The sequence below is a fragment of the Petaurus breviceps genome, unplaced genomic scaffold (genome assembly GCF_028583685.1).
Source record: "Petaurus breviceps papuanus isolate PSGF00001 unplaced genomic scaffold, PetGlider_PUasm1.0 90731, whole genome shotgun sequence".
Lineage (NCBI taxonomy): Eukaryota > Metazoa > Chordata > Mammalia > Diprotodontia > Petauridae > Petaurus > Petaurus breviceps.
This window is the reverse complement of record NW_027187325.1, coordinates 7,171,335-7,197,282: the sequence shown is the minus strand read 5'-3', so window position 1 is coordinate 7,197,282 and position 25,948 is coordinate 7,171,335. Positions and strand designations below refer to the sequence as shown.

Here is a 25,948-nt window from a genome sequence, read left to right as displayed (position 1 = left end):
TCTCTCTCTCTCTCTCTCTCTCTCTCTCTCTCTCTCTCTCTCTCTCTTTCTTTCTTTCTTTCTTTCTTTCTTTTTCACCTTCAACCATGTTCACTCTGAAGTTTATAGATTGGAATACAACAGGTCCCTGTTCAAGCTCCACTTAAGGGTTGTATTTTGGGACCTCCTGGCTTAGAGGGAATGTCAGTGTAACTGTTTCTGTTTGGAATAGCAGGCCTGAGGGTCTACCCCTCCCAGCTTGATTTTTTTCTTTTTTCCAATTAAAGAGGACATCCCTTGACTCACTTCTTAAAGAGGTCTATTCACTGAATGGGCATCACCTCACTCTAAGCGAGTACCTGAAAAGGCGTTAGCCTAAAATGGCCAGGTTCTCTCATTGCATCCTGGGTCATCTCCAATTATCCTGATGAATATCTGGCTACTGGATCCAGATGGTTCTGGAGGAGAAAGTGAGGTTGGTTGTTAGGGCCGCGAGTGTGAGAGACACTGCGGTAGTTACAAGATGTCAGAGGAAGTGCACGTGACCTCTGAGGGGCAGGGGCTTGGAGATATGGAGGCCGACTCTGCCCGGCCATGGCATTGAGCGCAAGGTCGTGAGGGCCGACTCTGCTGGGTTGGGAAAGGCTGACGTGGCACTGAGTGTGCCCCATAAACACGGATTCCTCTTAACACATACTCCTTTGCCCTACACTTGGGAGAGTGCACGATTGGCTCCCACATGACAGGTGACAAGGGGGCAGCTGGAGGGGGTGCACATGGCTTTCTGAGGGACGTTGTTGGGACAGCTTTGCCTGGGGGTTAACCAACCAGGGATAAAGGAGTTTTGGGCGCAGTGACGCGAGAGTGATACTCTGCGTGGCAGTGCGTGGAGGACTTCCGGGAAGGACGTTGCTCCTTGGTCTCTTACAACATACTCAGAAAGAACATGATTGGCCCCGCAAAGCGTGCCCCTGCAAGATATAAAAATTGGGGAGATAGAGGAAGTGAGTTAGTTCCTGCTTAGTTTCAGTTCCGCCTGGAAGTTCAGTTAGTTCCTGTGCCTGTTCCTGTGCTTGCTTGTGGTGCTGTTAAGATGTAACAGAATAAACAGCTTTGCATCACACTTTCCATGTCCTGGGTGTTCTGTGGGGGTAAGTTCTTCTTGGAGACAAGAAGCCGGAGATGTCCGAAGACTGGGTATAAGGTAAGATAAGGCTGGAGTTGGGACCCCAACAGTTGGTGACCTTGCACAGCCCTCCCTCCCTCAAATCAGTCAACTGCAAGTCATGTCATCATCTCCCTGATGCCAGGTCGTCTTTGAAAATGAAGGACAAACACAATGACACATCTGAAATAGCCTACCCCATTGCTCTACCCCTCCAAATTCTATCTACCTTTTAAGGTCTAGCTCAAGTGACATTGTCTTCAATAGCATATTTTCTTGTCATTCCAGGTTACACTGATCTATTTTTTCTTTAAACTCAGATCATTTTTTAACTATTGCATTAATCTTGCATTTATCAGTAAAACCTTTATTATACCCAATAATCAAAGAATGGGTCATTCTAGATAAGAAATTTTGGATAGTTTATAACCTATACATTTTTTGTTTTTAATTTTTTAGAAAACAGAAATATTTTTAGAATAGCCCATACAATTGCTTGATTTTTCAAATAGTATACCTTTTAGCATTTTCTTGGTAACTCAGGGTTATCCATCATCATCAATTAATGTACTATGTTGTGCACTTATGGCATGAAATATAAAGCTAAATGACCTAATCTTATCATTCTTTTACTAGATACAGTGTAAACCACTATAAACCACGTTGGTATGTTTAACTTCTTCTTTCTACAAGCTCACCACAAGAGTTCCATCCAGTATGTCGGGTCTCTTCTTTACTTTGCCTTGAAGTCCGAAGGTCATAAGACACATTTATCTTGGTTGTTATAGATCAATAGAGCACACACGTTCTGCATTACTTTTCTTTCACTCTAGCCAAGTGACTTGCTCCTTTTTTCTTGTTTATACATTTTTGCTAGTGATGCCCTTGTCTTTCTTTTATAATTTCACGTTGGTAATATTGCAGTCTGCTCACACCTTTACTTTTTTTGATTTTCAGTTTCAGTTTTTAAGAAATTATAGTGTTCCATGACTCATAAATATACAAAAAAAAACTGGAAGAATATCAGTATTGAAAATTTAGGCCATTGTTTCAGGAAGGAGCTTGGGGGAGTAATTAAAATAATTTTGCAATTTCCCAAAGGCAGTTCTATCTCTCTTCTGTCTGTTCAATTCTGACCCTAATTAATTTGCATTATCTGTCCAATATATGTATATACAGTATAGTTCAATGGAAATAGTATTGAATTTGGAGGACCTAATTTCAGATCCTGGCTCAGCTTAGTTTTGTTCAATTGTAAAATGCAGAGGTTAAGTTAGATAGCACCCGAGGTTCCTTCCACCTCCAAATTTATAATCCTATGTATTGAAATAAGATTTGTGAAAGACTAACTCTTCATTTCTTATATTCTAGAGGAGAATGCGCTTTATGACCTACAGATTATTCTAATTTCTTGATATATAGGAAAGCATGAATATGGGTCAGAAATAATTTACGTTGTTCCAGTTACTTTTTTTGGTAACAATAACCTATGAGATTTTTTAAACCATTATTTTGTTAATTTCCTCTCCTTTTGATACCTTGGGAATCAATCCCTCAGTGCTATCATAATTTTATTGCCTCCCACAGTGGGCCTCCTCTGTATAAATTTGGTCTAGTGTGGCTGCTTTTTCTATTTTGATTTGCTTTAGTACCATTTCCCCTTTTTTGAAACGTAAATGGAACTATGTTATAATCCAAATGTGGTGACTTTGTTGTAATTGGTAGCAAAAAGAGTTTGTTATTAAAAAAATATCTTTGCAGATCTTTTCCATCTTTTCTCTCTTGTCCTAGTTTCATTCTTAAACATCTTAAGGATGACTTTGCTTAGCTGGGTCTTTTTTTTTTTTTTTAGCAGACTTTCTTTAAAATGCTTTTACCATTTACTGCTTCTTGTTGTTTTATGCGGTGATACTATTCACAATCTGCTATCACCTTTCTTGGTAAAATTTTACAAATGAGTTATAAAGTGGTATTGCCCTTACCTCCTTTATCTCTCTTTTGGTAGTTAAAGACTTAAGTGGATACATTCAAAGAAGTAATTAGACCTTGCTGTCTTCAAGAAGAGGCAGTCAGGTGGCACAGTGGATAGAGTACTGAGCCTGGAGTCAGGAGGACCTGAGTTCAAATCTAATCTAAGATTAGCTGATGACCCCGGGCAAATTGATCGACCTTGTTTGTCTCAGTTTCCTCATCTGTAAGATGAGCTGAAGAAACTGAGTATCTTTGAGCACTCCAGTATCTTTGCCAAGTAAACCCCAAATGGGGTCATGAAGAGTCAGACATGACTAGACAGTAAAAATCTTCAAGGAACTTTTAGGACTTTTATTGATATTATTAATAATAAAAATTATCATAATATCAATTTTCTCAAAGACTGAACTGAAATCCAGAAAAATTAAGTGACTTGCCCCAAATCCCAAAGTTAGTCAGTGAAAGAACTAAAACCTTGTTCTCTTGACTAGTGGGGAGATGAAATAAACATACAGAAAACTAGGGAGCAAAAGCAAACTTCAGAGAGTAAAATCATTTACCTTCTATAATACAGAGTATAGTCTATGCTTTCGAACCTGAAACTCGCTTATTTGAATTGAGCTGAGTCAGGGAGAACTTTGTGGAATAGATGAGTTTTGAACCATGTCTTGACTGTCTCTTTTACAAAGGTAAAATTGCAGGAATGAAAAGCTCTATTCACGTGGGAATGTCAGATGCATTTTGCTTAGTTCATACAGTACCAATGAGATCTTAAAATATGTTTTTCTAAACTACCTATTCTCTAAAGAACTGCTAACCTGACCTGACTCAAGAAATCTGCTCTCCAGCTCTTTGGTTGCCTAGCAACACCTTCCCTTTCCATCTCTGTCATATCACGTATTGTGTTGGGAAGTCCTAAGCTCAGTTGTGTTCACCTGGGCTACATTTGTGTGGAGTTGGGGGTGGGTACAAATCCCCTGAAAGCTGTCACTTCAGAGACTGCTTTTAGAGACTGTGGTCCCAACTGTAATAACTGTTACTTTTTCAGTGGTCACTTCAAGGCTACTGGTTTTACAGTCTGATCAGAGGTCTTTCTAAGGTTAAATTTAGGAAAATACACCCCTCTTCTGAATCCGCATTGCTTGCTGACAAGCTGGCTTCTTAACCTTTACCTTTTCCATCTATTCCTTCTATGATAAACATAGCTACTAGGGTAATCTGTTTTGAATGTGTTCTTCATTAAGAGGGAGCTAGGTGGTGCAGTGGATAGAATGTCATGCCTGGAGTCAGGAAGACCTAAATTCAAATCCATCCTCAGACACTTATTTGGGCAAGTCACTTACCTCTGTTTGCCTCAGTTTCCTGTGAAATGGGAATCATAATAACACCTGCTTCTGAGGGTTGTTGTGAGGATCACAATTGTGAGACAATCATATTGTGAGACAATAATTGTAAAGAGTTTAGCACATAGTAAGTGCTACATAACTGTTAGCTACTACTATGATTATTATCATGTAACTTCGCTGCTCAAAAGGCTGCAATGGCTCCCTATTGTCCACAGCACAAAGTCAAAAAATCTCTGCCTTTCAGATCTCTATCATCTAGCCTCACTGGATTCATCTAATATTAATACTAACTTGATCCCTAATCCTGTCCTGACTTCCAAGACCCTCAATCATCTGACCTCATACTTCTTATGTAAATTTATCTTCCAACATATAAGCTCAATTCCAGTTACTTTATCTGTGTACTTTTGTTCACATTCTCCCCCTGTCTAGAATGTTTTCTTTTTCTCTTTACTCTATCCAAATCTTATTCATCCTTCAAATCATATCTTCTCCAGGAAGACTTCCTTGGCTGTTTCAAGCCCTCATTGCCCCTTTTCTTCCCTGAACTTCTATAGCAATGTAGTCTATACTACACAGTTTAGTATATAATTATTCTATAACATTATTATTTCATTATTTTATTAGTCATAATTATATTAGTTAATTATTATATAATATAACATAGCCATCCACAGAAAGAGAGTAATATTTCAGACTAGGCAAACCTAAAAGAATACTAGTCTTATTTGTTCACCATCGTTTTACATCTTGTCTCTCTAATTGTAAGCTCCTTGAAGACACGAACCTGTCAGTCAATCAGTCAACTAACATTTATTAAGCACCTACTATTTGCCAGACACTATGATAGGTACAAAGAAAGGTAAAAAATCTCATTCAATGTGATGTAGGTAGCAAATAGAAGAACTAGGATTTGAGCCTAATTTGATTCCAAAGCCAGTCTTCCTACTACAACCTTAGGATGTCTGCTCTCTTCTGGGTGTGGTACTTCTGTTGAGCATCTCTCCTATTCTCTTGATTGGTGGCCTGTAGTTTCTGTGTTGCTTCCTTCTACTGTCATAGCAACTAGTAGGCACCTCTCATCCAGGGAGAGCTAAAGCTCTTTTAGTGTTTAGAAGAGGGTGGGGGTTGCTAGGTGGCGCAGTGAATAGAGCATTGGCCCCAGAATCAGGAGGACCTGAGTTCAAATCCAGCCACAGACACTTAACACTTACTAGCTGTGTGACCATGGGTAAGTCACTTAACCCCAATAGCCCTTCAAAAAGCCAAAAATAAAATAGAAGAGGGTGATAGGCAGCCAGCAATATTCAGCAGAATACCCCAAGCTACCCCAGGTTCATTCTCTTGACCAACCTTGGTCCTTTTTCTAACTCTTTTTTTAAAAAATTAATTTATTTTATTTTTTAACATTCATTTCTGTAAATTTAAAATTTTCTCTGCCTCCCTTCCTTCCACCCTCTCTAAGACATCATGCAATCTGATATAGGCTCTACATATATATATATTCTTATTAAGCATATTTTCACATTAGTCATGTTGTATAGAAGAATTAGAAAGAATGGAAGGAACAATAATAAAGTAAAAAACCAAAACAATACAAAAAAAAGAGAGCAAATAGTAGACGTTGATCTGCATTCAGGTGCCATAGTTCTTTCTCTGGATGTGGATGGCATTTTCCATTATGAGTCTTTTGGAGCTGCCTTAGGTCCTTGTATTGCTGAGAAGAGCTAAGTCTTTCAAAGTCAGTCATGGCATCCTTTGTCTAACTCTTAAATGACTTATGGTTAGAGGTCCCTTTTAACACTTATTATACCCTCTGGTACAGCAGTATCCTCAGGCCTCTGTACAGAGTACAGAGGAATAGGGTGAAGCCATGATGGGCAGATTCTAGTACATATCACAGGGCCTGAGGTATTGGAGAAAACAGAAATAGATTGCTGAACTTTTCCCTACTTTTCTCAACATCAAAATCTTTTCTTATCTTATGCATTTTGTGTATTTTGGCCAACACATGAGAAAACGTTGCTGGTTACAAAGATATTTTTTAAGCATGGACTATCAGTTTGTTAGAGCTTGGGGCCAGTGAAGCAAATGCTTGGGTGGAATTCTTGCAAAGGCCAATTATCTTCAGCCAGAGAAACTTGCAACTATGGACACATTTTTTTTTAAACTTCTCTGGGTTTCAGTTTCTGTATCTCTAAAAATGAAGGGTTTGGACTAGATGGTAATAATAATAAATAATATTTATATAACCCTTAAAGTATAAAAAGTACTTTGTATGCTTTTATAATTTTGCAACAACTTGGAGAGGTAAATACAGAAATTCAGTGTCCCCAAAGTTTCAGTTCAGTTTTAAGCTTTAACAAGTTTACCCTGAACAAGTGTGATCTTTTAAAAACTAAAAACTGCACTGAGACTTTTGGGATACCTGTATTATCCTCATTTTATAGATGAGAAAACTGGATTCACCTACAGTCATATAGCCAGGAGTGTCAGGGGTAGGATTCAAATCCAGGTCTTTCTGACTCTAATTCTAGCATTTTATCAATTTCATGACATACCTTCCAAGTGCCTTTTAACTCTAAAAACCATGGATTTATGATGATAATTCAATGATTATAGATATTTTTCTAATCCTGCTTAGCCAACTCAATAATTTATGCTGCAAGATGAACTGGGTGAGGGGCGGCTAGGTGGTGCAGTGAATAGAGCACTGGCCCTGGAGTCAGGAGGACCTGAGTTCAAATCCGGCCTCAGACACTTAACACTTGCTAGCTGTGTGACCTTGGGCAAGTCACTTAATCCCAACTGCCTATCTTTCCCTCTCCAAAAAACAAAACAAAACAAGATGAACTGGTTGAGAGTGTGCATGGTTCAGTATAGCCAGTCATCTCTACTGGGGAATAACAAACAACAGATAGCATTTATATAGTGATATAAGGTTTGCAAAGCAGTTTATAAATATTGTTTCATTTTACCCTCACACCAACCCTGGAAGGGAGGTGCTATTATTATTATTCCTATTTTATAGACAAGGAAACTGAGTTAAATGAACCAACTAGCTACAGATAACTTACTGACTTAGCTTCAGCAGCATAATAATATATATTCAGAAGAACAGATTAGTTGAATTATCAAGATTCTTTGTTATGGATATTGAAATCCTAGAAATGGTGGAGAAGCTCTATATGTTAAAAAATTGGAGAGCTAAAATGAGCCTGAAGTGAGAAAGACAGGGCATGAAGAAGAGTGCAGATGTTTTCTTTCTAATATTGCCTTCTTTGCTCACCAAGAACCACGGAAGGTCAGGGATTTCTGACATAAGTCTATCTGTTACACGTTGGTTGAATGAGTGAATAAAAGGCATTTATTAAGTGTTTACTATGTGCTAAGCACTAAGGATACAAATACCCAAGTGAGATAGTTTATCTTTTAGTGGGGAAGACAGCACATTTATCTGATAAGCTTGTAGGACGGTGATGGCCAGGAAAGGCAACTTTAGCTTTGGACATCATAGGACTGATGATGGCAGCTATGTGGTTCAGTGGATGAAGTGTAGGACCTAAAGTCAGGAAGAGAGTAGTTCAAGTCTGGCCTCAGACATAGATGGGTGACCCCGGGCAGGTCACTCAATCCTATTTGCTTCAGTTTCTTCATCTGTAAAATGAGCTGGAGAAGAAATGACAAAGCACTCCAGTAGCTTTGCCAAGAAGACCCAAAATGGAGATGTGAAGAGTCAGATATGACTGAACAACAACATTGACATGACCTTTCCAGGAAAGAAGGAAGCATGTATTAAGCTCTTCCCTATATGCCAGGAAATATGCTAAGCACTTTATAAATACTATGTCAATCTGAACCTTAGAACAATCCTGGGAGGTAGGTATTCTAATTATCCTCATTTGACAGATGTAGAAACTGAGGCAAACAAAGGCTAAGTGACTTGTCTAGTGTTGAATAGTTAGTAAGTTTCTGTGGCCAAACTTGAACTCAGGTCTTCCTAACTCTGGGCTCTGGGCTCTACCCACTGTACCACCTAGCTGTCTCATTTTAGGGGAAATAATAATGTTTATTCAAATGCAGTTCTCAGAGCAACAACTGGAAAAGGGGAAGGGCCCGTGTTGGGTGGAAGGACTGAAGATACATGATCCCAGGGAATGCTGAACAGATGAGTAAAGTGGCTTAGTTCCTCCCAGGCATGGTCTCTGGTGGTCCTATTGGGACAGTGGAGCAGGAGTAGGGGGATGGAAAATGGCAGCAGAGAAAATGAGAATGCATATTCCCAGGGAGTGCAGAGCACGGGACTTTGCTCAGTGGTTATATTGCAGATGTCATTAGATCATTTGAGCTTGCTATTCATCTTTCTTTTGTTGCTGTGGTTTTATTTTATTTTATTTTTTGCTTTTTGGAGGGGGGAAGGCAGGGCAATTGGGGGTAAGTGACTTGCCCAAGCTCACACAGCTAGTAAGTGTTAAGTGTCTGAGGCTGGATTTGAACTCAGGTCCTCCTGACTCCAGGGTTGGTGCTCTATTCACTGTGCCACCTAGCCACCCCTATCTTAGTGACTTTTACTCATTTAAAAAGATGATTAAGGAGAAAAAAGGTCATGATTAATCAAAGACTAGATAAATAAATATCTGCTTTAATAGGTCAAGAAGGAAATATGAATCCTCTGGCATTGTAAGATACAGAAAACAACACCATAATATGACTGACCTATTGAAATGCCCTCAAAGCTGGGAGAAACTTAGAATCAGAAGGACAAAGCCAGATGGAAAGGACAGCCATCAGAGCTACCTCTTTCGGATGGTTAACGGACCCTAAGCCAAACGAACTCTCCTTGATCTCATAATTGTAGAATTATGGTGAGCGCATTGGGAATAATAATGGGAACTCAAATTTTAAGCAAGGAATTAGGATTTTGTAGTAGCTGTTTCTTATAGTAAAGTCAGCTGAGTTCGGTGCTTTCCATTCTCCCATGTCAGTGACTTTCCCCAGGGATTTCCCTAGCTATCTTGCTCTCAGAAAGCGGTCAGCCAATCCCAGTGTATTATCTATTCCACTCCTCCTTTTCTTAAACTGTGATGATCTTCACAGGCTCATAGAACCCCATGACCCTAAGAGCTGAAGCTACCTTTAGTATCATTTAATCCCATCTCCCACCGAATGGACATAGCATCAAGTTGGAATGGTTGCACCGCCAGCTGGTCTGTTCAGCTGCCCATTGGGAAAGTCTCAGGTAACTGTTCTCTTCAGGGGCCACATCCCACACATGATGTCATACCCCAAGGCTGTCAGCCCTCCCATCCAGAAACATCAATGCAGTTAAAAAAGCAGCCAAACCTTTCTTTTTAAAATTGAATTTGACCTTCCTCCATTATCAAGAGCTTATTTTTTTTTTATCCCTCCCACATTACTCCCTTATGGGAAAAAAGGAAAAAAAATCATAGCTAACATGTATACAATGCCTCCTATGTACCAGGCACTGTGTTAAGTGCTTTGCAGTTGCCTCATTTGATCCTCACAGCAACCTTGGGAAGTAGATACTATTATTATCCACCTTTTACAGATAAGGAAACTGAGACAAAAAGGTTAGGTGACTTTTCCAGGGTCACACAACTAGTATGTGTCTGAGGCTGAATTTGAACCCAGGCCTTCCTGACTTCAGGCTCAGAATTTAATCCATTGTGTACTAGGCTTTGTGTACTACTATGCTTCATAGCTGCCTCCAATAAGGTAACAAATATGCATTGCTAAGTAAAATGAATCCTCTTCTGGCCCTGTCCCCAAATGTCATTCTGAATATTTAGTCCACCACCTGTCTGTCAGGAGGTGGGTAGCATTCTTTATTATTGTTCCTTTAGAATCATCGGGGGTCATTGCATTAAGTTTTTCAAAATTGTTTATTTCACAGTATTATTGTTATAGCCTTAATTAATCTTCTGGTCTTGCTAACTTCATCCTATATCAATCCTACATATGTTTTCTCATGTTCCTCTGCAGCCTTCTCATCCTTTCTTAGAGCACAAATAGTATTCAGTTACATGAGTGTATCAGCCATTCACCAATTGATTGGCAGTCCCTTAGTTTTCAGTTTTTTGATAATACAGAAAGAGTTGCCGTAAGATTTTTTTTTGTATATAGATGGTCTTTTCCTCTATTTTTGGGATACAGACTTAATGGTGGTGTCAATTGATAAAAATGATAGACACAATTAGTAACTTATGGGCATAATTTCAAATCACTTTGCAGAATGACTGGCCTGATTTAGAGCTCTATCAGGGCATTATTGTCCCTGCATTTTCACAGTCATTCTGAAATTTGTCATTTTCCTTTTATTAGTCAACTTTGACACTCTGATAGGTCTGAGGTGGAACCTCGGAATTACTTCAGTTTGTGTTTCTCTACCAGTGATTTGGAACATTTTTTCACATGACTATAGCTAGCTTAGATTTCTTCCTTTGAGAACTGCCTGCTCATATTCGTTGACTATCAACTGGGGAAACAGCAACGTAGTTGTAATGAAGACTAGACTATAAAGCATTTGATCCCCTCCAAAGCTCATCGGATAAAACTGTAGAATCTTGACTGACAGCAACTGCACTAGTGATGCTTCTGTTTGAGTCCATTCTTACTTCGGACTTCCATTCTGTAGCATGAGATCCCTATTTTCTTTACTTCTGAGTGTTTTCTTCTGGGTGGAGTCTTAGATCCTAGACAAGAGAAGATAGTTCTAGACCTTCATGTTTCCAGAAGAGTAGTGCCCCTTTGCATGGATTTGCTTTTAAAAAATTTGTCTATGCATATGGATGGATGCAGAGGACAGTTCTAAGATAATATTTGACCGGGGATTAGTTGCTGCTTTTGAAACAACATTGATATTAGCTTAGTGTCTCAGAGGTTGTTCAGAGACCCCACTCATGTGAACAACCTGGAAAGATATATCACTCTCACAGAATGAATCTTTTCTACAATATTTCTAAGATTTGACAATACAAAAAAGTGGCTGTAAATATTTTATGCATATGGGACATTTCCCTCTATCTTCGATGTCTTTGGGATGTAGGCTTACTGGTGCTGTCACTTGGTGACCCCTTTTAAAACAGAACATGGACAAACTGAAGCATGGCTAGAGGAATGTCTTTGGATAATGAGAGGTCTTTAAACAATGCCATACTAGGACTGGTAAAAGGAACCATGGCTTTTTAGCCTGGAGAGGAAGAGACTTAAGCATGATGATAGGTTTCTTCAAGTAATTGAATGGCTTATGGAAGAGGGATTAGATTTGTTCTGTTTGGTTTTAGAGGGCAGAACCAGAGCACTGGGTAGAAGTTTCGTAGAGGCTAATGTAGGCTCAATCTAAGGAAAAATGGTTTAATAATTATATATATTATATAACATAGAAAATATTATATATAATATAACACATATTATATTATATTTGAACACAGGCCTTTCTGACTTCAGGCCCAGTTAGGGCCTAGTTAGGGCATGATATAGAAGGATTATGGTTCAGATATGATTGGACTAGATGGCCTCTGAGGTCCCCTTCCACTTGGATTTTGTGAAGTGACCAGCCAGGACTTGAACCCAAGTATTACTGACTCTTAGGCCAGTTAAAAAATTATTTTATTATTTATTTAATAAAATGCTGTCTCACCACATACGAATGTGAATTATTATTGCATATATTATGTATATAATGTGTATATATGTATACATACATATATATGCTGTATATAATTTTGATAGCATTCATCAACACAGCAAATTGAAAAAGACCATGGGGTCTTAGATTTTGAGTTAGAAGTGACATTAGAAACTATCGAATCCAATGCCCCTGTTTTATGGATTAAAGGCAGTATGGTTGGCAAACAAATGTAGAGGTGAGGTATGGGGTAGGGTCAGTCAATTGTTAACTTGTCAGTGTGAGCATTTACACCTTGGAAATCGGCCAATGCTATAAATTAGGACTTTATTTATAGTTTTGTTGATTGTAACTTAGTGATGAAGAAAATGTCCATAGTGCAGATTAAACTTTAGAATGTGTCATGTCTTCATTTTTTTTTATAGAGTCTGTCGGTAAGCATTTACCAGCATATCTCTGGGTATGATGTTGCAGAAAGAGCCCTGAATTTTGAATGGGAAGAAATGAAGGCCTGTAGTAGGGTGGAGATACATACATATTGATCAATCAGTAAGTATTTATTAAATGTCTACTCTTTCCCTAGCCTTGAGTCAGATGATAGCTGAGCATGTATCAGAAAGTTGTTGTTTTTTTTAAAGACATCTTAAAGGCTTTATTTTTAATGTAAACAAAAATTTGAAGCTTCAAAAAAGGGCACAGTTCTAGAACGGCAGATTATAATGGGCTATTCTCAACAATGCTTTAAAAACGACAACCAAACACAAAAATACAGACATGGGAATATCAGGTGATGTACTACTCAAGTCAAGTCAGACCCAGGCATGCACCGGCATTCACAAACTCCAGGTAAGTTTCTGAAATCCTGTCTCAGCATTCAGATGAACAAGTTTATCATCAAACATCCCTAGCCTTGTGCTGATGGACTTTTGTGATTCACCTCAAAGTTAAGCAAATCTTTCACTTGATCCCCCTGGAGTTAAATGTTTCAAACACAAAAGTTTTTATACCATTCTACAGAAGGCAAAAATTCTTAAAGCATATACATACATTATATTTAAGTCCTGGTGACCAATACCTCCAGCAATTTTAAAGATGTTGACATACAAGCACACTTCAACCATTTAGCTTAGAAAGAAGACAATGTAGTTAATTGATAGAATCTCTCAGAGTTACATTAAACAGCAAATGGAAGTGATTCAATTTTCACTCTATTCTACATGAACTAAAAAAAATAAATTCTCTGAGACATGTGGGAGTGGGTCATGCTCACCCTTAGAGCAGAGGCTTTCTAGCACATAAATGTACCACCTGCTTTAGCCAGTTACCAGATGCAATGGAAAACAAATGGCCTTCAGAAAGTCAAAATGGTCTTGTTAATAATTTCAACAGGTTTCACCTTCCTTGATCACAAGTGGTAGTGCCAACCTAATGATATTGCCATGGGTAGATTTGCCCAGAAGTCCCTTGTCATGAAGACACAGACACACTTTCCAAACATAATAATATTTAATTTCTCTAACAATGATAGCATTTAATAATCCTATTCCTCTTATGGCATATATAATGTCAGAAGGTAACTTCATCATTTTATTTCTGGAGATGTTACTCATTATATCTGCATTTTTAGCAAGGCCTTCCTCTTCTAAAACCTCCCGGGGTGCCATTGCTACCCAGCAGGTCAGTGGATTTCCACCATAAGTTGAATCATGCTGCCCTATTTTAATGGTGAACATAATTTCATCATCACATAACAAGAATGATATAGGGTATAAGTCACCTTATGGCCTTTCTAAGGATGTTGCTGTTGGGTCTGACATTTTCATGATCAATAGCCAACCAGATCCCAGTTCTGGCTAATCCCATTAGTATTTCATCAGCAATAAATAGAATCTGGAACTCAGTGCAGGGATCTTTTACTCTGGGAGAGTAGCTTGGATCAGGGACAATGACTCTACCCTACCCCTTCCCACGCCAAATGGGCTCCACCTTTCAAAGTCATCATGTTTGGATTCTGGAAGTACATATATCAGCTCTATTAGAATGCACTCATTAGAATGCAACTTTTGTATATTTGTCCCCAGTGCCTAGCACAATAGCTGCTACAATGTTTGGTGATTAATCAATCCTTGTTGATTGTTGATTGATAACCTATGACCTCTGCCCTTGAGGAGTTACAGTGTGGTTGGGAGTCAGGATTCATGAATGTAGAATAAATAGAAAAGAACATATCCTATTCCTATTATATATATATATATATATGTATATATATAATCCTGTAGGATTATATGTCCATTGTTGGTAATCTTTCCTTACTGTTTTTCTTTTCTGAGTAGAAGAGAGGAAACCTGGAGTAGTTGATAGACAACTGGACTTAGGGCTGGGACAACCTGAGTTTAACCAACACAACCTGGCTGTGTGAATGTGAACCAGTCACAGGCCTATCCAAAACAACATAAGGAGAGGGTTTCAGGTCAACTTCCATCTCAACCTCTGAGACAACACTCATCATTCATCACTAACTAGTGTTAGCTAATTCAATCAATGAGAAACTACCTCAAGTTGATTTTCTAATCTTGGGGACATGCAGATCTATGTGACCTATTGGATATAAACTCTCCTTTTCTTGGCAAAATAAATAGAAAATCATGCCCTGGGCCAATGACCAAAGCTTCTGACATGGGGTATGATTCACAAAAATCATAAAAAAATAAGAGAAAAGAAAGTGGAAGGAACAATTCCAAACAACTGCATTGATGGACCTAGTTGGAGCTGGAAGTCCTGTGAGAATGTCATTCAAACTGAAGTGGTCCAGGACTCGGAGTACCCTCCAATGGGATGAAGAGAACTTAGAGGCTGGCATTGCAGAGACAAAAGGTAGCAAGGAAAAATGAATTCTTGCTGGTTTTAGTGGTGTCTGTTGCCAGGTGGGCAGAGCACGGGATCTTACTCAGGAGCCCATTGGCATGCTGTACCTGTTGGCACAAAATCATTACTGAGTAGAGTGTTGACATCAATGATCAGCATGGCATAATAGTAACAATAATAGTTGACATTTATATCTGGCATTGCATTTTCCAAGGTTTTTTTATCTACATAATCTCATTTGATCTTATAATAGCCTTATTTATAAATGCTACAACTATTATTTTCTCCATTTGACAAAGGAGGAAATTGAGTCTTAAAGAGTAAAGTGACTTGCCCAGGGCTATCTTACAAGTCACAAGTGTCTGAGGCAGGTCTTCCTGACTGCAAGTCCACTAGTGGAAAGAACACTGGATTTGGAACTGGAAGACCTGGGTCTGAATTCTAGTTCTGATACTCACTACTTGTAGGTCCTATGGATATAGGATCGTAGATTCTATGGATTACGGATATCCAATTAGATTATGGATAATGGAAGGGACCCCAAGGAGCATCTAATTCAACATCTTCATTTCATATTGAGGCCCATGGAGATAATGTGCTTTGATCGAAGTCCCATAGTGTCAGAGGAAGGGTTTCAACCTAGGTTCTGTGACTCTAAAGCCAATGGTCTTTCCCCTGTACTGTACTACAACTCATTTCAGGTCTCAGTTTCTTAATCTGTAAAAAGAAGTGGTTGGCATAGGTGCTCACTAAGGCCCTTCTGGCATTATTGATCCCACAGTTGTGGTATGGCATACACAATAGGCAGTCAGTAAATACTCTTCATATCTTAGGGAATCAGCGTCTCCTACAAAGAAGTAAGCATTGATATCCCAGCTGTCTCTTTGAAATAGTGGCTTAGGTGATGGCTGTGATACATTCTTAACAGCTGCTCTATGATACAAAAAGAGAATACAATAATAGCAAACGTACTGGCCACAGGCATCTCAGTGATTCATGTTTCAGTGAAGGTTCCCAAACCCCAGGTCGAAGAGGAGCCAGCTGCTTATTTGTGACCATGATAACTAAGCTGGCAATCTATAGACATCATTTCTGGATGACAATATATCTGAGGCAAGTGATCAGGGCAGGAGAGAAATTGTTGATAAAGGGACATCAATCAGAGGAAAAACAGGGCCTGTGTTAGCCTTTGGGGAGCAGAGTTCTACACAGACACACATACGTACACACTTAGAACTAAAGGTCTTTAAATTCTACTCACTTCTCTAGTGATTACCATAAACCCAGTATCAAGGCTTTCTGGTCACAAAAATGACCTGGCTCGCACTATTATTTCCTGTACGTGAGAATGCATTTATGAAAACTGAAGCAAGTCAACCTACTGCCTGCCTATGTTCCCTAGAATATTCCTGGAGCAACTTTTCCAGCGACTCTCTGTGAATTGGGGATGACCCCAGTCTTAGGTTCAGAGAGAGCAGCTGAATTGATGACTCTGTAGTCTGCACCTACCACAACTTTCTCTAATTTAAGAGTCAGAGTGGCAATGTAACAGCTAGGCAGTGGTGAGGTGTGGGCCAACAGAGAGAGTCCTGAATTTGGAAGCAGAGGGCTGGCACTCATTTCCTCTGATGCTACCTATGTGACCTGGACAAGTCACTTCACTTCTCTAGGTCTCAGTTTCCTTATCTGTAAAATCAGGATGTTAGATCAGGGGATCTGAGTGCTTTTACCTTTCTTTGCATTCCAATTCTTGGTATCCTCAGCACTTAGGACAATTTCTGGTAAATGTTGCTATTTGGTAGTTTTAGTGTGTCTGGTAATTTGTGAACCCACTTATTTTTTTAAGCAAAGATACTAGAGCGGTTTGCCCTTTCCTTCTCCTGCTCATTTTATAGAAGAGAAACTAAGCCAAAAAGGGCTGAGTGACTTGCCCAGGGTCACATAGTAAGTGTCTGAGGCCAGATTTGAACTCATAAAGATAAATCTTTCTGACTCCAGACCCAGCACTCTGTGCACTGCACCACCTAGTCGCCCCCTCCTGGTACATACAGCTTAATAAATGCTTGTGAACTGACTGACTCTGAGCTTCCTACAATTCTAATACCTATGATTCTAAGATCTATAGCATGACTTCCAAGAAAAACGGTAACTTTGGAGTCAGAAAATATGAGTTTGATTATTGTCTGACACATTCTAATCATGTGATCTTTGTAACATATCTAAATATTAACTTCCCTAGCTGAAAAAATGGAGAGATCTACCTTGCAGAATTATAAGGAAAGTGATTTGTAGCTTACAAGGTACTTTGCATGATTTAATTTGATCCTCACAGTATCGCTTGTTTATTTAAAAATTTTATTTTTAAAGTTTAAGGTCCAAATTCTCCCTTTCTCTACCCACCCATTGAGAATGTAATCACCCATTATAAATGTGAAGTCATGCAAAGCATATTTCCATATTAGCCATGTTGCAAAAAGAAAAGAAAAATAAAGTGAAAAACAATATGCTTCAATCTATATCCAGAATTCATCAGTTCTCTCTCTACAGGTGGAGAGCATTTTTCATCATAAGTCCTTTGGAATTATCTTGGATCATTGTACTGATCCTAATTGTATTGCATTGTATCTAAATCTTTCGCAGTTGATAATGTTGTCATTACTGTGTACAACGTTCTCTTAGTTTTGCTCTCTTTACATCAGTTCATATAAATCTTCCAGATTTTTCTGAAATGATTCTCTTCCTTTCTTTAGCACAATAATTTTCCATTACAATCATATACTACAACTTGTTTAATCATTCCCTAATTGATGGGTATCCCCTCAATTTCCAATTCTTTGCCACCACAAAAAGAGCTGCTATAAATATTTTTGTGCACATAGGTCCTTTTAATTTTTCCTCATTCTCTTTGAGATACAGACCTAGGAGTGGCATAACTAGGTCAAAAAATACACACAGATTTATAGTCCTTTGGGAATAGCTCCATATTGTTCTCCAGAATGGTTGGATAAGTTCACAACTCCATCAACCTATTTTTCCACATCCCTTTTAACGTTTGTCATTTTCTATTTTTGTCATTCTAGTCAACGTGATGAATATCATCATTTTATAAAAAAAACAACAAACTACAACAGTCTTGAACTAAGAGGATAAAACGAATAATGGCTGTAATCTGTAGATCCTTTTTTTTACCTGTTCTTACTTGTTCACCGCTGTTCCTTGCTGTAATGCTGACTTGTTTCCCAGTTTCTCTGACACCCCTGGCCATGGTGCTGACACCAGTCATGTTCCACAGTCATATCTTGTAAAGACACAGTCTTATTGGTGATGAAGCTTCAGCTTGGGTTAGTAATTAATAGATATGACATGAAAGTAGTGCAGTGAGGTTACACAACAGAGATGGATTTCAGAGACTCCATTACATGTGATTTAGGAAAGGAGCAACTATTAATGATGCTTTGCATTGCCTTCAGTGCTGTTGTAGCCTGGTTAGATTGGCTCTTTGTGGGATTTACAGTGCAGTGTGTGGGATGGCAGGGAAGCTAATGGCAGGTAAAGTGCTGAGAGTTTTGCTGTAACTTGGCTTTGGTGGTCAGGTTTTTCTCTCTCCTTCTCCCTTAATGATGCTATGGTCCTGGTGGCTGTGGCTTATCACAGGATCTTAGATTTAGAGCTGGAAGGTATCATAAAGGTCATTTATTCCAGCTTCCCACAAAGGCAGCATGTCATAGTGGATAGAGTACTAGAATTGGAATTAGGAAGATGGGTTCAAATGCTACTTTTGTTACTTACTAAAATGTGACTTTAGGTGAATCACTTAGCCTTTCTGGGCCTTGGTTTCCTTACTAATAATAAAATAAAGGGGTTGGGTTATATAGCCTCTGGGTCCCTTCTAGCACTATGATCCTTGATTTTATAGATGATGTCTTGCTTGGGGAAGAGATAACTTAGGGACATTATAACTGTCTTCAAATGTTTGAAGGATTGTCATGTAAAAGAAGGATTGAACTTCTTCTCATTTGACCTAAATGGTCAGAACTAGGTGGAAGTTAGTAGAGATGCAGACATTTATTTAAAATGAAGATAAACTTCCTAGCAATTGAGATAGAAAAAAATGGAATGACCCACATTGGAAAATACTGAATTCTGTTGTTAGAATTCTTCAGAGACTATATGACTTCTTGTGAGGGATGTTGTAGAGATGATTTAGGAAGGGACTAAAAGACTCTGAGGTACATTCCAGTTCTAAAATTCTATCATCAAGGCTGCTCCACTTCTCCTCCTTCCTCCTCATTTCTGAGGGAAAAAAATCACACTGGTTTTGCTACTGTTTTATTTCCTCTGGCTTAGTACATGGAATGCCAAGTCCTTTGTCCTGCTTTTATTCCCTTGTGTCCACACACTGAGTCTCTTGCAATCTGTCCACAGTACTCCCACACCACAGCTGTTCTTCTGAGCTCACAGCTGTCATTTGTTCTTGTGGATCACATTTTTTCTTTTTTGCATCAGGAGAGAAAAACAGAACCCTGTTGCCAATGTTCTTTGCTAATTTGGCTTGTATACTCTTCAGGTAAAGTGAGAAATCTCCCTTGGGGCCCTATGTCACCCTTGATGTTGTGTTTTGCATGCAGTTAGTCTGGTATGGGCTGGGAACAGACTGGTGATGTTGGCTACCAATGTCCCATAGTTAATATTCTCTTTCATAACAGAGACTGCTGCACCAGATTGTCTTTGGGCATGATCTATCAAGCACTGTTCCACTGAGAATTGTAGGTAAGGAATAAATAGCTTGAGCCTTCTAAGGTGTGGTCTTCAAAGTCTAAGCCATGCAGTGGCACATGATTACACTGACTTCAAATGATAAGTAGGAGCTCAAATTGTGTTAGTGGTTTTCCAGTTTTAACTCCCCTCTTCAAAAAAGCATACATGAGTTTGTAGACTGCAAACCTTCTATAGCCTTTAGGGAGAAAACTAATTTAAGCTTAGAATCACAAAATGTCTTCAGAATTCCAGGAATCATAGAAAGGGTCATTGGAAATTACCATGGGAAGTCCCTTCATTGTACAAATGTAGAATGTCTGGCTGGGTGAGAGTAAGATTCAATTCAACATGCATGTAGATAGCATGCTCTTGAATTCCTTAACACATGTTAATTTTGTGTCTCCAACGCGACTTCCAGTTCCTCATAGGAAGGGATTAGGTATTATATGCTTGCTTTGTATTCTTCTGCCTTGCAGGAAGTTATGGAATAGTTGGGGAAGTAAGACAAATACACATAAAAATTAGAGAATTATACATGAAAGTGTTTGGATAAGTTGCAACATACATGGCATAGACAGTAAAATCAGAGCAGGGAAATTACTGATGTCCGGTGTAGTGAAAGGAATCTTGTGGAGGAAATGGGCTTCAGCTAGGCCTTGAAGGGTGAGTAGAATTTGGATAGATGAATAGGCTGCAGCAAGTCATGGAAATAGCATGAAGAGCTGGGATTAGGAAAATAGCATGTAAGATAGAGTTTAGACACAAAAGTAGGCTGGATCTGGAACAAGACTTGGAAGCCAATGTTCAGCATGGAACTGAGGCAGGCTGAGGTCCGGAGGAAGGCAAGCTAAGCTGACAGATCAGTTTTTCAAGTCTTACCCACTATTCTTTAGTACTTTGAACAGCTTTTTAAAGTCATGCCACTATTCTAAGTTTTGCTCTTTGAGACTAAGCAGACTGTACAATCCTTCCAAATACTTGAAGACAACTACTGTATCTCCTCCTTGCCCAGGCTCCTCCAGGTTGAGAACACTGGGCCAATGATATCCTTATTCCTGGCTACTAGGCCTCTTAACGATACCTAGGTTTGTGTTGGCTTTCTTGGATGCTATATCATGCTATTGATGCATATTGAGTTTTCAAGGCCAAGTTTTTTTTTTCAGATAACTTGCTGTCTAGATGTTCCTTCCTCATCTTATAATTATAAAATTCATTTCGAAACCCATGAAACACTTTACGTTTATTCCTATTAAATTTAATCTGATTAGGTTTGCCCCAATATTCTAGCAACATTCTGTCAAGATCTTTTTGAAACCCATTTCTGTAATCCAGTGTAATAGCTGTCCCTCTCAGGTTTTATGGTCATCTAAACATTTGACAAGCACATCACCTCATCTCAGTTAGTGATCAAAGTATCAAGCAGCACAAGACTATGCTTAGGCTCCTGGGGCACTCCCCTGGAGAACTCCTTCCAAGTTGGGAGCAAACCATGAATGATTACTCTTTGGAAGCAGCTATTGAACCAGCTCCCAATATACTTAATCCAACCCATGTTCTTTGTTTTCCATAAGCATGATGATAGGGGAGATTTTATCAAATAGTTTGCATTCCCCTCAATAACCAGTTTGATATTCCCATTATTTTTTATTGCCATAAAGATATTAAATCATTAAGTTCTCTTGTAACAATTTTAACTTTTTTTGCTCACAAACAATTCCTAGTTCTCTTTTGAGAGTCTCCTATCCGCAGCTTCTGACTAGGTCAAATTGCGAAGTAAATTAGCTTTGTCTTGAGCACTCTTTTCTGTTTTGTCACCTCTTATTCATTGTGACTCCTGCTTTCCTTTTCTGGTACTTCAAAGCTGAGCCCCATCTTCTCCCTGCCTCAGAGGAGGAAGCACCCCATCCCTTATGTTGGTAGCCCGACACAAAGTCATTTCTGTCTCTTGTTAGTTATGACTTTGATCACTGCCATCTTTTTGGATACCCAAGGAAAAAAAAAACTTGTCAGGCTCCTATTGGGCTGCTGGGTCTGAAGGGGAAAGGGCCCAGGGTCTTCCTTGAAACAAGGACTTAACAAAAAGCAACAACACGTTTCTGAAGCTCCTTCCCTGTGCTCTTCTCTCCAATGGCTGGATAGTGCTGAGGACTTGCCAGAGCCTTCCCTTAATCCTCCTTCCCCCCTTCTTCTGAGGATCTCTTGACTGAATGTTATGCTCAGTGATTACTGGTCTGAATGATCTGAATGTAAAGATCTCGTTCACTGATGTTTCCTTCCCTCTTTGGAGAGAAGGTCACTCTAATATCAAGCTGAATTTCATCCATGCAGAAATGTCTGCTATTTGTAGCTTTGTTGCTATGGAACTAACTGACCTCTGTAGCTTTTTTTTTTAAGCCTAAACTCATATTTTTATGAAATTGAGTAACAACTATAGGCTGGATAATGCCTATACATGTGATTTAAAATATATTTGATTGATGCTGTTGGTTTTTACATTATAGTCATTTCTGGATATATTGTTTCACTATATTTAGCCCTCCTTTATAACAGAGAAAAACAGTTAAGAAAAAATGATACAATGACTGTGCCTGATGTTGTATGTAATATTCTGCTCACAATGTTTCCCACTTCTTTGTTAAGAGAGGGAAGCATTATATGTGTGCTTCTCATCTTTTTAAAAAAAATCGTTTATTATTTTGATCGAGAACTTAACAAACACCAAATAAAATTAAAATATCCACACACATAATAGAACAGGAAATGATTGTACCTGAAATTGTGATTATCTATTATGTGGTACTTGCCTTTCTTTCTTTTAAATATTTTATTGGAAACCTATTTATTGATATGTTTTGTTTTTACATTACAAACATTTACAGAACACTCCCACTTTCTACACAAGTCTTATCAAGCCCTCCTGGAAACAAATGGTTTCTGCCCAATTTCTTGATCCCAAGAAATTAAAGTTCTCCCTTCCATATTGCAAGGGGTTAGGGGCACAGTACTCCTGAAATCTGGAAAATCTTCATAAATATATTTGGCCCTCCTTTTGTGCCAGAGAAGAAGTCTGAATTGTTATGGTATTAAAAGATAAAATATGTTGATATTATACAATGCTATGCATAGATTTTATGCATTTCTGAGTTTGTAAATTTTTTTTCCTGTGTCATCTGCTGGCCTTTGCGTGTTGTCTGCAGGTCCTATACAGTTCCCCCAAAACACCCATTTAATTTCTTATGCCGACCTGCAGTGTATTGAAACTGTGGAGGGGAAAGTTGAGCTGTGGAAGGGATACTGTACTCTAATGATGGGAATTTAAGACCATGTAGTCTGGTAGTAGAGACATTTAAAAAGGAAGGGGCTTTTTACTGACCATCAAATCCTATTTTATGGTGTACTGCTGTTCTTATCTGTAAATAGGGCTGGCCTGGGAAAAGGTTAGACTGAGCTGTACTTAATTTAGGACTGGCAGATCCTATGGGAAGGGGAGAGGTGGGCAATGACGAAGAAAAAAAGGTAAAAACCAATCAAAAGGACCCAGATCTTGTTTTTACTTCAAATGAGAATGGCCAAACCAAAGCCCCCCCAAATGTGCTGTGTTTGAGGAACACACTGAGAAGGATGGGATGTGGAGGAGGCTCTTAGCAGCATTAACACTCCCTTTAGTGGTATTATCAGGACAGCAGATGGTAGACTACCAGCTGAATAGGAGGAAATCAAATAGCCTTCATAGCTCACTTAAGACTGTATCTGGGGGTAGTTTTATTATTTATAGGGTCGTGTAAACAAGCTCTACTATACCACAGTGTGTTGTTATATAATCTTCTTCTTCAGAACACAGTGTTGGTAGACTCCATATGGTCATTGCAAGAAGATTTGTTTTACTACAGGTATACATTTATTTCTGAAATAACCGGCTTTTGGCAGCTCGACCCTAAAATTAATTTGAGGAACCAAAGCTTTACAACCAAAGCAAAGATTCCATTTAGGGGGTGGAATTAATGCAGACTATTTGTATACTAAGTACAAGAGTCAGCATGGCATGGTGGAGAGAGAGCTGGCTGTGGAACCCAGAAAACCTGGGCTTGAGTCTTGATTCTGATACATTTGGACTGTGTGACTCCAGGCAAGTCACTTAACCTGTCAGTGTTCTAGGTGACTTTCTAAAACTTTAAGACCTGCATTAGTAAAGAAATTCTTTGCTGGGAGCTTCCCTACACCAATGAAATCATGGACCAGGTCCCCATCCCTACCTGTCTAATATCTGGGAATCTTCAAATTATTGCCCAGGGTCCCCATGGCATGTCTCTAGTGAAGTGGGCCTCACATTAGGGAAATCTGTTACCGAAAACCTTAACCTACAGTATGAAGCATCAGGGAGGAGTGATTATTTGGATTACAAATGAATTCTTTGTTTATAAAAAATGGACTCCTTTGAATAGTAGTATTCCTGAGTATTTAATTTAAGCATTTATTTATAGATTACTCATTTATACTCATTTATAGATTATTCATATGTGAAAGGTCTAGCAGTAGGTTAAGGGAGAATGGCAAATCAATTCAACAAATATTTATTAATTGCCAGGAACTGTGCAAGTCTACGGGGATACAAAGATATAAAAATACCAAGCACAGTTCTCAGGCTCTTGGAGCTTACCTTCTATGGGGGTGGATGTGTATAACGCGTATGTATTTTCTTTTTTTGTTCTATGTTTATTTAGACTTGATTTTATCCCTGTTGGGAATTCCTGGTGAACAAATTCCCTCCACCAATGAAGATTGGTAACTGCTCTGTATTTTATATTCTTAGAGAGTTGCTTGGGGGCACTGAGAAGGTTTAAATGAATTGCTCAGGGTCATAGAGAGCTACATGGATGAATACAGAGTAGTGAAATATAGAATAAATTGAAGATCATTTCAAAAAGCGGGAAGCACAAAAAACTGAGGGAATCAGCAAAGGCCTCATCTAAACCTATCCCTAATGGAAGAGAAGGATCCAAGGAGGTGTACATTCTCAGCTTAGGGGACAGAGAGCCTGTACCAAGCTACTGAGGGGGGAGATGGAAGGCTATGGATGGGGAACAGCTAAAATGCTAGACATGTAGAATTTCAAACAATCACAGAAACAAATATTGAAGTAGGTAGGACTTTCTGAATCTGGTCATAGATATATGTCTATTGTCCGCAGAGCTAATTAAGTTTGGAAAAGTTTATTCCCAGAATGGTGGTCTCCACCCCCTATACCACTTTGGAGAAAAGTAGTAAGGAAAGTCCTAATGAAGTCCTTGGCCTCTTGTCCTAGTATCTGTTAAGGACCTACATCTAGGGTCACTTAATCTCTCCTTAAAGGATTTAAGTCCTGAGTCCTGAGACCAATATTGCCTTGAGAGAGGCAGAATATAAACGACATATTCATCACTAATTTGGCAGGTAGCATCAAATTAGGCTAACATCTGGTGCTCCCCTGATCTTGCACTTTAGCTCTAGTAACTGTGTTCTTGCCCTTTTTCCTAGATTATTTATCAGGCACACTGAACATGTGCCTAGAGACTCTCCAACACGAGTGGAAATTAAATAGTAGCTTGGATCACTCCCCTTTGCAGATAGACAATGTTTCCTGGTATGGTGTAGTAAATTTAGAGTTATGAGACCTGATTCTTTGGGCAAATTGTTTAACCTCTCTCTGCCTCAATTTCCTTAACTGTAAAATGGAGATGATAATATTTTATTCCCCACCTCATAGGATTGCTGTGAGAAAAGTACCTTGTTAACCTTAAAGTACTTCAAAAATGTGAGATAGTATCATTGTTTTTATCATTATTATCATCTTATTTTTTTATGAGAATCAGATAGAAATGATTGGAGGACAACTTTCTAGCCTGCTATTATTCCTTTATATTCATTTGCTCTCCTATGGACTATTACAAGGTGGATAAAAATAAATGTGTCCAGTATTTGAATAAAAATATTAGGGCATTAGCTTATCTTCTGCAGGCTATCCTTAGTACAATTCCAAAAGTAGGCAAGATAACAGGAATGGTATGTACCTCATCCTATTCCCCTAGAATTTTGATTTCATGCAGGTCTCTATACTTTAGTTTTTCTTTATTATTTTTATAATCCTGAACTTAATAAACACAGAAGAAAAGGGACATTTCTTTCTCTCTCTATAATATCAAATGAAGGGGATTTTACATGAGTCTATGAACCTCTATT

General features: G+C 38.7%; 1 long non-coding RNA gene and 2 pseudogenes across 1 annotated transcript in view; 1 reads left to right on the top strand and 2 right to left on the bottom strand.

The window, feature by feature from the left end:
- Window positions 1–25,948, bottom strand: part of LOC138145218 (uncharacterized) — a 1,102,603-nt gene that overhangs the window by 175,087 nt on the left and 901,568 nt on the right. The gene's annotated exons all lie outside the window — the stretch shown is intronic.
- LOC138145250 (hsp70-binding protein 1-like) overlaps window positions 992–25,948 on the top strand; it is a 93,121-nt pseudogene continuing 68,164 nt past the window's right edge.
- On the bottom strand, window positions 13,219–18,257 carry LOC138145270 (ornithine aminotransferase, mitochondrial pseudogene; annotated as a pseudogene).